The sequence below is a fragment of the Nothoprocta perdicaria genome, unplaced genomic scaffold, assembly GCF_003342845.1.
Source record: "Nothoprocta perdicaria isolate Ctin4 unplaced genomic scaffold, notPer1 scaffold_12, whole genome shotgun sequence".
Lineage (NCBI taxonomy): Eukaryota > Metazoa > Chordata > Aves > Tinamiformes > Tinamidae > Nothoprocta > Nothoprocta perdicaria.
Window position 1 is genome coordinate 5,123,019 of NW_020454316.1, and position 10,905 is coordinate 5,133,923.

General features: G+C 41.5%; 1 long non-coding RNA gene across 1 annotated transcript; it reads left to right on the forward strand.

The window, feature by feature from the left end:
• Positions 1-4,384: 4,384 nt before the first annotated feature.
• LOC112959803 lies at positions 4,385-6,935 on the forward strand. Its single transcript, XR_003251668.1, has 3 exons — positions 4,385-4,442; positions 4,976-5,094; positions 6,872-6,935. It is a non-coding gene; the product is annotated as an uncharacterized LOC112959803 (long non-coding RNA).
• The last annotated feature ends 3,970 nt before the right edge of the window (positions 6,936-10,905 follow it).

The window sequence follows — 10,905 nt, forward strand, 5'->3', positions numbered from 1 at the left end:
GAATAGCTCTGCTTCATTTCTGTTAATTTATAAACAAGGTGACTCTTGATGCATCTCACATCATTCAGCTAGCTTAGAAATTAACTTCTTCGGGATTTGGGTTTTTTTTTTCACTCTTGGCATTGAATAAAACAAAGGCACAAACATTAAAATCACATTTCTGCAAATGAAAACCAATGATAAGCGAAATTTGTCAAGTCAGTCATTCATAAAATGAGAAAATATAAGAATGAAAATAATCTGTGTAATCTTAATTTTGTTCCATCATGCATATATAGTATGATGCAACCTCTAATTAGGTTATCACATGTTCTATTTTTCATAGTGCGTAACTGATAAGTTATTCAGTGTTTTTCTTGTAACTCCTGCATTACTCTCATTATGAAAATCTACATCTATGAAGTATTATGAAAGCTACAGATACAACTTTACTGTGTGGATTCAATCATGTAAGGATGAAATAGGTAGGAACCTTCCTGTTGACTTCATTAGGCACAGGATCTGGTCACAGACATTTCATCACAAGTGTTCCCTTAAAACATTTTTTTTTAAATTCTGATTCGTTTATAGCCAAAATAGTGAATTGATGTTACTTAATTTAAATCCAGTTTTGTTGACATAAAACTTTCCAGTGGTTTGTGCTGGTTTAGCCTTGGGTTTCCTTTTATGTCTTCCTTTCTGTACAGCTGAATGAGCTAGTTATTTCTGTCCTCCAAATAGGGATATTAGTTGTATACAGTGATTCCAGTCATACAATGACACAATTAAATATTTTTGCTGTTGTAGGATAAGCTTCTTTTAGCAGTGTTTTATAATTACATTCAATTTTAAATTCTTCATAAGAAGATGCATAGTAACAATTTAAGATGGTCAAAATAATTATTTTTAAAATACTTTTTTTCCTGCAAAAAAGGGGAATACTAAATTCAATTAAATTAATGAATAAAAGGTGGGGGAGGCCAAAGAACACAGTGGTTTATCTTTCTACGTCAAAACAAAGCTGAATAAGATGCTTGTGCTACTAGGAGAGTTTGGCTGGTGTTACAGAGGGAGGGACCTTCGGACAAAAACAGAAGAATAGTCATACAGTTGCACTTATTTTTTTCCCTACATGCATAAAATTTTTGGCATTCCACTATGAAACCCACAAACACACCTACATCAAAAAGTTAAATAGGTTTCAAAAACAAATACTTAAAGGTCAAGAAATATGACGTTTATACAAGTTGCTAGAAGAATTTTAACTCTACCTCTTTAGGCCTCCAACCTGGATACTGAAAGAAGGGGGATTGTGTTTAAAAAAAAAAAAAAAAATCACCTAATTAAAGGTCATTTCCATTCAGCCTTGTTTACACATCAAGGTGAAATTCAGTTTTATATAGCTTTAAATATTCTGATTTTTTTAAAGAAATGGGATAGATAATTGAACTCTTACATAGCCCTTTGCTGTTCCAGCAGTCATGTGTTCTCACTGGGGTCTCGTGTGCGTTTTATCCAGTGTTCGGTGTTATCCGCAAGCCTCCGGCCATGCGATCCGTCACTCTCACCTGCTTATAAACAGCCAGTCCTGGCTGTGGCATCGTGAAAATAATGGCCTGTGCTTGGGCTGCTTCGGGCCCACAGAAGGGCTTTGAATGCTTCCATATCCTCTTCCAAGTTGTTGTGTTTCCCTCTCCAGGCGCTGGCAGCTTCCTTTGGATCCACTCTGCTTTCCTGAGCTCCATGAAATTTCCCAAATCCCGTGCCATGATGTGGCTTGCAGAGCTGGCCAGGAGAGTGGTGGCGTTTGGTGGGATACTCGGCACGTGGCTTGACGCCCTCCTGCACCTTGGTGCTCACGTTGGGTTCTCAGGGCTGCAACTGGTGTATTTATCATATATACTGGTGAGTATAAATGTGCTTTTTGTGGGTTGAATTTGACTAATCAAACTGATTTATGAGCTACTTGAGCATATTCAAAGCTTAAACTACAACCATGGTGTTTCTCTGGTAGCATAACCACATGTAAATTGGCTTTATTTGTTTCTCAAAGCTAGCACTCTTTATAGAAGCAGAAAACTCTTGCAGGATGCTGGGAATGACTGGCCAGCACCCTGCTTTACCTTGTTAAATAAGACCAATCTTTCCATGAGCTGTCAGAAATACATGTTAGCAGATAGACATGACAGCAGACAGCCAAGAAACCTTGTATGGGCATCAAACATTAATTAGAAGGGCAAGAATGACAGTAGGGAATGTAACCTCCTGAAGTTGCATGCTTTTGGTTAAGGCAAAGTGCCACCTGGCGCAACTCCTGGCTGCCATAAGGTTAAAAATAACAAATAGTATCCCCGTTACATAAGGAAATCCTTTGTCCTTGTTTAATTGGGCACTGTGATACACAGAAAAGAATAAATATGTAGCTTCTCTGAACTCTTACTTGTGGCTACTGCTTAGGGCCAAAACAACTAAAAATACCGCAGCTGCTTCTAAACGGGGCCTTGTATACAAACTACTGGTATTAAACAGATGAAGCCTGTGTAAAAGCCTAATATCTAAGCACGCTTCTAGAAGCATAAAGCCAGTTCTTCATACTGGTGTCACCTCAGCCCCAGGAGGAGGGCTCTAGTCCTCCTTGTGTTGCTTGTAAAAACCTTCTAAGTATCTGCCTATTCCAAGCAATTAGTAAACCCTGGCTCCGATCCTTCAGTCAAGTTCTGCTGTAACAGTAGAGTGGAGCAGCTCTGATAAGGCAAGTTAAATTAAAACTTAGCAGTTTATCCCAAATGTGCAAACTGTATTTACTCACCTCACCTGCAGATCCTTGCAGATTCCTTACCAGGGAGGAAGCAGCTCCCTCCTTTTCAGTTGAATTGGCAGAGTTTTTAACCTTTCCTCTGTGCAGAGGAAGGCAGTGGGTGCAGACCAGAAAGGATTATATGAGAAAGACATGTTATTTGTTTGGATCTGTCTCAATTTCCGAAGCTGAAACTGGAAACCAACGCTCATAGAAAAGGCAAGTACTCCAGAATAATGACATTTTCTTTTGAGACCTACAGGTCACCTTCTCTTTGTTCTGACTGCATTCAACATGAGACCCTGTTAGTGATGAAACTACAGCTGATCTTCAAGATAAATTCTTGTGCTTCTACAGAAGCTTTGCCTGAGGACAGCGTAAGTGAGTATCTAAATGCAGTTAGAAAATACAGCTCTCCCTATGCTGGTCATTACTCTGTAGACCATGTAGCTGTGATGTCCTCTTGGTCAGTACAACCTTTCCTTAGAAACCATTATGAATGTGTTTTGAAGCTTCCAGTATTTGCTGTAAGCAGGAATATTCTTCAACGGATATCCTCACAGTTCTGTTCTCAATGCTGTGGTTTGCTCTCACCATCTCCCGTGTACCTGAGACTATCTGCTGCCAACCCTTTGGTGAAGAACTCTCTTCTGGTGCTTACCCGTGTGGCTAGGACAGTAGAAGGCATTTGGGGTCCCCTAGTCCTGTGTATGGAATATTCCATAAGAACCAAAATATCTTTACAATTCATTCCAGCTTTCTTCCCAAGGAAGGATTTCCATCTCAGTTGTCCTGCCTCTTTCCCAGGGAGACATCTCATCAAGCAAATTCAGACCTTAGGTTCTAGGTGTATAGTGACCTTTTAGTTAAAACAGATTATGCCAATCCAGGCCTCATTCCAGACAGCGTGTGGCTTTTGGAAATAAGGGGAGAGGGCAAACAGATTATTTAAATCTTTAAACTGCCCTAGATAAATAAAAAGAAACCTCTGAAATAAGAATGCTGTGATAAAACTTGTGAGCATCTGCCTCTTGTTGGGGTACTGTAGGCTTATTTCAGAAATCTACATGCTCCTATGTGGAAGAACTAAGCTGACAGAATTAGCAAAGATGGTGATGAGGAAAACAGCTCATCAAGAGGAAAACAGCTCATCAAAAATAGTGCTGAAGCTTGCTTTTATTTCAAAGTAGACCAGGTGAAGCTTTTTGGTTTCTGGATCTGTTGTATTTATAGAGAACTCGTTCAAAAAAAATCAACTGTATGGCAATTAAAGAGCTCTCTGCACTATATTGTATCATATTACTTTTCAACAACCAACAGGCTAATAAAGAGAATGTAGTTTGTGTAAGAAAAACTACAGTCAAGTTAACAATTATTTCCAGAGACTGGCTCAGTCTTAGAAAATATTCATTGGATCTCTAAAAAGTCCAGGGATTCCCCCTCTGCTTCCTAAATCCTTTTTGATATTATTTCAGCTGTCTTTGGACAATGGAGGAAAAAAAAGTGACCGCAGAGAGATCCAGAGTACATCTTGACATTGTTTAATGAGAAAATACTGACTTTTTTTGAATTACCCAGTTTAACACAGAGCAGGCAGAGGCTCCGAGTTCTGTTTTACATTTTAAGTCTTGGTCTCAGTAGAAGATGCGTCCCTGAAACGTGGCAGGTGAGTGTTGGTTTATGCTCTTTCTTGCTCGAGTGTTACAGATGATTGCTACTCAAAGACTGGAACGAAGGGAATGTGACAAATGCAGTTCTTTTGCAAACAGTACATCTTGCATACCTTTCTGCTCTGCTTGTGCTGATACTCTCCTTTCCTTTTAGTAGGACTGTATTGCGTACAATAGAATGTGTCTATCAGCCTTGATTTGCATCATTGCTGTGGCAGTGGGTCTTGTATGCTGCATAAAACTGCTTAATAGTCAAATTAAACTTTTGACCTGCTGTACAGCTGCAAGCCACTACTGTTTTGAATCTTCAGCAGGAGGCTTTGAAGGATATTCTGAGGAATCCAGCATTACTTCTGATTTAGTCGAGTGCATGCAAATAATGAGCTTGTGCTTCGGATGTTTTATACACAAAGGAAATTTCACTGTAATGTTGAACTGTGTGAATGATGTTTGAAAGTGGCCACTACAATAATATTTCCTTCATCTCTGAAGTCAAATAAATTACTAAAACTTTGTATTTTTTTTTCAGAGCACTGAAACTGTTTCCAGATCACTCGTTTGCCCACGGAACTTCCTGCTGCTAAGATTCAAAAACACGTTACCAAGTTCTGCTGCCCTATGAATGAAAATGTGTTCTAATATTTTCAGGTGATTTTTTTTTGAATATTTGAAAATAAGTCTCTCAAAGGAGGATGCATATGTCAAATGTCTTATCTAGAAAATCCTGCCACTTTTCTCAGATGACCCTTACCTAGGTCATCTTATCTTTCTTGCAAGCCAACTAGATCATTTTAAAGGGCATCTACTTCCCTTGAAATGGATTCAAAATCCATCTCAGTCCTTTCTGTGGATCAAGAAAGTAGAATTCTTGTAGTCCTGTTCTGATTGTCAGGATGCTAAGGCTGTAATTCAAGTCATTAGGCTTAGATTATGAAGGGCTTTACATACTAAGTCTTAAGAATCTGAAAGGTCACTTGCTTCAAATAATCCTGAACAGTAAATGTGAAGCGCTAGTGGTGACTGTTTTGATAATAAAATACCTCTTTAAAAACATTGTTTTTTTGTCCCCAAAGCATATGCACATTGTTTCAGTGTGATCCTAGAGGATGTGCGAGCAGCTTGACTGTCTCACAATGTGATGCCACAGTTTTATTTTAAAACTACTTTAATAATTAATTACTTTAATAATTAGATTGAGGGGATAGGCAGTTTGCAAAAGACTTTGAACGTGCAGTGTTCCTGTGGAGAGATCTCTGCTGCAGGTAGACCATCACCCAGGTCTCTAAAATCCTCCCCGAGGTGTGGCCACGTTGAGGCTTGTGTAGCTAACGTGAGCAGAGGTGGCTTGAGCAATGCAAGCAGCAGGACTTTGCTCATCTCCTGATTCAGGGAGCTCTGGGCCAGAGAGCTTTCCTGCAGGGGACAGGCAGCTGGCACGGGCAGGTGATGGGCTGAGAAGGTCCTGCAAGCACTGCACAGCCATGGCCAGTGCAAGGAACAGGCAGGGATTTTGATGTCTGGCAGTGCAGGATGATCCCATGGAAGGGAGCACACCAAGAGTGTGCAGTTTTGTGGGAGGAAAGGACGTGGAGCACAACCTCCAGGTGCCAGGAGACGCATGGAGTGATGGAGAGGACTGCAGGGGAGGTTCAGCACAAACATTGCTATGTTGCACTGAGGGAGCCATTACTTTGTCTGGTTTCTTAACCTGTCCTCAGGAAGGTGCCAGGCAGGGTAAGCAATGAATGATAGCTTATGGTTACCCTTTTATGCATCACTTCAAATGCCCCCTCTTGATACCTGATAGGGCTCTTCATCACTATCTTTGTGCTGAAGGCAGAATGCCTGGTGGGAAGAGGACTGGATGACTTTTCTTTTTAATATATCCTTGCCTTTCAATTTGTTCAGTACTTGGAGTGATTTCATCTTCATATTGTATTTATTGAATGATGCTCTGGATATGGTTAGTTTTGTGCCCTGAAGGGCTTTCTTTTCCATTATATATTAATATGTAACTTCTATTAACATCAAGGCACGGTGCATGCATAAAGGAGCACTGAATAGCTAAATTGGAGTTAAATACCTGTGCCCCCCTGGCTTTTCCATATAGAATGATTATTAATACTTTGTCCTTGACATGTTTCATCCGATAGGATCCTGCCACAAGATGCCTAGCTGGGGAGGCCTCATCATCCCTTTATTACAGAGGGGAAAAACAGAGGGAAAGAGATTAAAAGATTTGCCAGCAACATAGAACAATCAGTGGCTGTGCTGAAAATAGAAACCAGGCTCCTGGTTTCCATTTCCCAAGTGTGGCCTCTAGACAACACTACTATATTAAAAATGTAAATGCAAATATAGAAAATAATTCCTTCTCAAACCCTCCCCACTAATATTTTGTCTTTTTTAACCCTTTGCCTCACAGAATAAGCTGGTAGCCTGGCACTCGGATCAAAGACTCAGTAACCAGATGGGCTGTATTTACTGAGTAGAGGGAAGGAAGCAGGACAGAACCACCAAAGCCTCACAGTGACCAGAAAGCCCATGGCAGAAGGTGGGAGGACGTTTGTGTCTATTTTGAGACAGAAAAGTATTCAGTAGCTGCAGGCTACTGTTCAAAATATTTTGATTACAGTTTTTAAGGAAGCCAAAAGTGATACTGTTGTGATAGTCAGCAAGTCAGCCTTTATATTCTAGAAAATATTTTGCTCTTTTAATGTGCCACAGATATGAAGTTGGCGATTGAAGAACATGCTGGCATTTTAACTGTTTGGTGTTAAACTCGCAGATGATGGGTAAATCAAACACAACTGAAGTTTGAAGTACCAGGATGAGTTTCACAAAGGAGCTGCACGGCTGCAGGGCCTCTTGCTCTTTCAAGCTAGAGATACTGGCAATGCCATTAATGGTCTCATTCCTTTGGGTTTGTCCCAGCTTTATTTCTGTTCCCATATTGTTCTTCTACTCTGTAAACAGGCTTGATGATCAGAAAATAAAAATAGCATCTGGATGCACCCCAGCCAAGCAACCAGAATAAACTTCACGAGTGAAACTGAATTTAGAAATGCTGCACTGAGTTATGCCAAGTAGAGACCGTGTTTAACACAGAAGCAATTAGAAAGCAGTCTCCTTTTAAAGGCAAGAGAGCTAATCATGTTCAGTGTGGTCATTACAGGACTGTAATGCCATGAATAAGGGCTGAATCCTGGCAAAATCCCTGGTGCATATGTCTTCATATGAATAGGGTGTGAGATGTCACTGCACTTGCTCAGAAATCCCCTGCAGAGCTGGTGACATCAGTACGTAATTCAGCACTGCATGCAGGGCACAGAGGGATCAACACATTGTCAGCCTCTGAAAAAAGAAAGTCAACATTACTGCAGCCTGTGAAAGGATTGAGCCCCCGCGGTGTGTCCCAAATTCCTGCTGAACTTAATTTCAAGCTCTTACATAAACTAATGGGAAAACCCAGCTGATATCACAGGGGAGGAGTGCAGAGCTTGGAGCTGTTGCATCTTCCCTAAGTCCTTCCCTAAATCTTCTCAGAGTTCAGCTCCTGCTGAATCCCCTCATCTCTCTGTTCAGCTGGAGCTTAGGTAAATGAAACGAGAGGAGATGAACTTGTGAACCATGGTTGGAAGCTAAGGAGATCCCCTGTTCCCAGGCACTGGGAAGCTCATGGATGCGATGAGGTCTCAGAGGAGGTTGTGCTTCTGCAGGTCACTCACCTGGCTGCAGAGTGACAGCGAGGTGGGAGTGACACCTGGCGGCTCACAGCTCTGGGCAGCACCCAGGCTCGTCTGCACGGACTTGTGCAGCTCTGCTCGCCTAAGGGAGAGACGGGACCCGGGAATTTCTTCCTAGAATGTATTTTGAGATTATAATGGGCTCTCCTTTATAGAAAGGAGAATGCTTACAAATATTTACACTGTGCTTTCAAATATTTTATTCCAACAACTTGATTTAAGTTCTCATAGCCGTAAAATTGCAACACATAATGTATACTGACTATTTCTGTCTCAGCCTCCTGGCATCTTCTGTTTTACTAAGGCTCTCAGATTTTCAATGACTAGGAAAGCCTATTGAGGAAAATCTTTTCTTAAAGATTTTGCAATCTTCATTGTAAAATGTTCATACTTGAAATTGCTAGTTTTACACCAGTAAAATTATTGCCTTTTCCCTTTCTTGCTGGCTTGGCAGGTAGAGATTCACTGGTGAAGGCAGGAGGTGGTTTTCAGTATTCAACTGGCAGCTCCTGAAACATGTCCAGATTTTGTGAGGTTAATAACACAGTGGCTACAGTTGGTACCAAAACAGTTGGTTTTCTCTTTTTTTTTTTTTTTTTTCTTCTTTTTTCTGGTTCAGGACCTTCTGGCTGTGACCTGATTAGATTTTTACCGGCTAATGACTTACGGAGCAAATCTCTAGGAATTTATTGCCCGGTTCCTGAAGAATCACTACAGGAGGTCAATAAAATTGGCCAGAGCTATAATCCTTATTTTGAAACAGGCAAACAGCTCATTCACTGGCCCCGAACTAATAACTATCCATGCTGTTAACACAATCAGATAAAGCTGCTACATTTTAACTTCAAGTTACTCATCTCTTTAAAAATTAGTCTATGACCTAAAAAGGAGCATCATGCTCCTTTTGGTGATTGGGCATGACCATGACCCTTCACGATGTGCTTTGGCCATTCGAGACAGTGATGCCATGAAGTGCTTCAGTAGCAGTAGTCAAACTCCACAGTTCGCAAATCCCTAAAATTCTTCCACAAGGAAGGTATGGATTTGTCCCCAACAACTGGATAAATAAATATATAAATAAAATAATATATATATAGGATTGTTGAAATGGCAATGCTGAAACAAGAGTTGGATTCCAGGAGCTGAGAGAGTGCAGCAGAAATGTTATGGGACCTTTCTTAAAATAATCTACAAAGCAGCTTGTATTCAGCTTAAACATTGAAGTGTTTTACGTCTCTTTTAACAAATGTCTGGTCAACAGAAAGCCACAAACCCCTTCAAACTCGGTCAGAACTGGTGCTCCGGAGCTCTGCTCGGATATGCGAGTCCGTGGTGGGAAGCTCTATCATAGCGGACAGGCTTTCCTAAAGATTCATGTTTTAAACACTGGTTTCGCAGTCAGCGACAGTGTGGCTGCAGTTTGGCTGCTAGAACTTGCCTCACGGCTGTCACCGCGTGTTAATGGACTGAAGGGAAAGGTTCGAGGGAGCTCGTGCTGCTTCAAAGAGCTGTTCCGAGTAACATTTAAAACACAGTTTGAAAGAAAAATAAATGGAAAAGGACTTTTTTTCCCTTTGGAAGCCTGTGGTTGCTTCCCGGGACTGCCCGGCCGGGACCACCCAGGCGCCGTGGGGCCCGCGAGCTCCATCCTCGCTGCTCTGCCCTCGCATGAGCCCTGCAGCCAGAGGGGATAAAACGGTGTTTTCCAGACTGCACCTTGAAGAACCCAGCCTGGAATCTAGCTTTTTTTAATCTTAACAAGGTTGGCTTTTGTTTGCTCTGCAGCAACACGACATTCGGAGGTAGGACTTTGCCTGTGGTCGTGTTTGTTTTGGAAGAATGGTCCGGCTCAACCTCTCCTCTCCCGTGGTGCCTGCTGATGGCAGCGGTGCTGGAGATGCCACCAAGAGGCCGGGGTGATGCAAGCAGTGCTGGAGGCTGCAGGGCTGCGGTGGCAGCGCGGCCTTTGTGGGGGGACAGGCCCTGCATCAGGACAGAGCTGGCCATGGATGCCACCAGAGAGCACATGCAGAGGGAAAACCAAGCTGGTTTTTTACCGAAAGGGGCAAAAAAGAAGAGTAGAAGCTGAAATCTCTATTCAGAAAGAGAGGAGAGAGAGGAAAGAAAAAAGTATTTATTTAAAATATGTAGTGTTTGTGCATATTTAGGCACCAGCTAAAATGTGAGATTGAAGCTCTGTGGACTAAAGGCCTGATAGATGGGATGAGAATGCCAGGAAATGAGAATTGAAAAAGCACAGCAAATCCTGCTCCAAAAAGCCCTGCAGCTGCGTTTGGACAGGGGAAAGGAGAAGCTCAGCGCTGTCATTGAGGGAATCCTGAAGCCTCAAGAAGTGAAAAAAAAAAATGAGAACAAAAATTAAATTATTGCTCTAAATCATCAAAGGCTCAGAAAGGACCTTAATGCATCAGAGCTTCGTACCTGTGGGAGAGACTAGGATGTGGCTACATGTGACAGGGACTCTCCCAAATGCAGAATGAGTGTTTTGGGGCCAACACACTGTTTAAGAGCATCTCTGTCTGTGCTTCTTTCTGTAATTCTCAGAGACTTGGGAAATCACCCTGCCCTCAAGTGACTGTGAAGGTTTAATTTTTCCAAAGGATCATTGATTCCTGGATAAAGATTAATTTTCATTTTAATCTTTAACTTAAATCATTATGTGAAAATGTTTTATTCGCACCATCTAGGGAGA